We start from the raw sequence: 2,403 nt of genomic DNA on the forward strand, positions 1-2,403 counted from the left end.
TCTTTAGGTTGAGAGTCCAACCATATTCTAGCTCTGTCTCTTACAGCAAATGGGAAAAGCATAAGCCTGTAGACCTCGGAATCAACTCCATTGGTCTTAACAGTATCACAGATCTGCAAGAATTCAGTTAAGAACTGAAAAGGATCTTCAGATGGAAGTCTATGAAACTTGTAGTTCTGTTGCATCAGAGAAACTAATTGAGGTTTATGCTCAAAGTTGTTTGCTCCAATGGCAGGAATTGAGATGCTTCTTCCATGTAAATTGGAATTTGGTGCAGTAAAGTCACCAAGCATCTTCCTTGCATTGTTATTATTTTCGGCCATGTCTCCTTCTTTTTCGAAAATTTCTGTCAGATTTTCTCCAAAGAGTTGTGCTTTAGCTTCCCTTAGCTTCCTCTTCAGAGTCCTTTCAAGTTCAGGATCAGCCTCAACAAGAATGTTCTTATCCTTGTTCCTGCTCATATGAAAAAGAAGAAAACAAAAAAGAAAATATGGAATCCTCTATGTCACAGTATAGAGATTCCTTATACAAGTATAAGAAGAGAAGAATGTAAGAAGGAGAAGAGGTAAAATTCGAACACGGAGAGGAAGATGAGGTTTGAATTTTGGGTGGAAGAGAAGTGTTAGTAGATGAATAAATAAATAGAAGGAGATGAGAGAGAGGGAATTTCGAAAATTAATTAAATTAAAAAAATAAAATTTAAAGTTAAATTTCGAAAATTAAAATTGAAATCAAATTAAATTAAAAATTAAAACAATTAGTTAAAAAAAAGGGAATTTTGAAAAAGAGGAAAGGGATTTTCGAAAATTAGAGAGAGAGAATTAGTTAGGTAGTTTTGAAAAAGATAAGAATCAATCAAAAAGTTAAGTGGTTAATTGAAAAAGATTTGAAAATCAAATTTGAAAAGATAAGAAGTTAGAAAAGATTTTGAAATTGATTTTGAAAAAGATGTGATTGAAATTTATTTTGAAAAAGATTTGAAAAAGAAATTTAAAAAGATTTGCTTTTGAAAATTAAAGTTGATTACTTGACTAACAAGAAACTAAAAGATATGATTTTAAAATTTAAAGATTGAACCTTTCTTAATAGGCAAGTAACAACTTAATATTTTTGAATCAATCACATTAATTGTTAGTATTAAATTCGAAAATATGAAATAGAAATAAGAAAAAGATTTTTGAAAATCAATTTGAAATTTTCGAAAATTATGAAAGAAAAATGAAAAAGATTTGATTTTTTGAAAAAGATTTGAAAAAGATAGAGCTTTTAAAATGAAAATTTGATTTGACTCATAAGAAACAACTAATTTTGAAAAATTTTTGAAAAAGTCAACCCAAATTTTCGAAATTTTATGATAGAATAAGGGAAAGATATTTTTTTATTTTTTGAATTTTTAATGATGAAAGAGAAAAACATCAAAAAGACTCAATGCATGAAAATTTTGGATCAAAACATGTGATGCATGCAAGAACACTATGAATGTCAAGATGAACACCAAGAACACTTTGAATGCCAAGATGAACACCAAGAACTTATTTTTGAAAAATTTTCAAGAAAAGAAAACATGCAAGACACCAAACTTAAAAATTTTTATTCTTTAGACATTAATGTTTTAAGAGTGCATATGAAAAACAAGAAAAGACACAAAACAAGAAAATATGAAGATCAAACAAGAAGACTGGCCAAGAACAACTTGAAGATCATGAAGAATGCAATGCATGAAATTTTCGAAAATAATTTTTTTAGAAAATTAAAAAGATGCAATTGACACCAAACTTTATGATTTTGTTAATTTTTTGGTTTTTTCGATAATTATTTTGGGAAAAACGAAAAAAAAGAAATAATTTTTTTTGAAAAGTTTTCGAAAATAAAAAGAATAAAAACAAAGACTTAAAATTAAAATAAAATTACCTAATCTGAGCAACAAGATGAACCGTCAGTTGTCCAAACTCGAACAATTCCCGACAACAGCGCCAAAAACTTGGTGCACGAAATCGTGATCGTTCATTCCTTGGTAACGGCGCTAAAAACTTAATACGCACGTTCATAATTTTAGTTCTTTTTCACAATTTTGATACAACTAACCAGCAAGTGCACTGGGTCGTCCAAGTAATAAACCTTACGTGAGTAAGGGTCGATCCAACGGAGATTGTTGGCTTGAAGCAAGCTATGGTCACCTTGTAAATCTCAGTCAGGCGGATTCAAATGGTTATGCTGAATTGATAATAAAAACATAAATAAAATATAAACTGGGATAAAGATACTTATGTAATTCATTGGTGAGAATTTCAGATAAGTGTATAGAGATGCTTTCGTTCCTCTGAACCTCTGCTTTCCTGCTGTCTTCATCCAATCATTCCTACTCCCTTCCATGGCAAGCTTTATGTAGGGCATCACCGTTGT

The sequence above is a fragment of the Arachis ipaensis genome, chromosome B10 (assembly GCF_000816755.2).
Source record: "Arachis ipaensis cultivar K30076 chromosome B10, Araip1.1, whole genome shotgun sequence".
Taxonomy (NCBI): domain Eukaryota; kingdom Viridiplantae; phylum Streptophyta; class Magnoliopsida; order Fabales; family Fabaceae; genus Arachis; species Arachis ipaensis.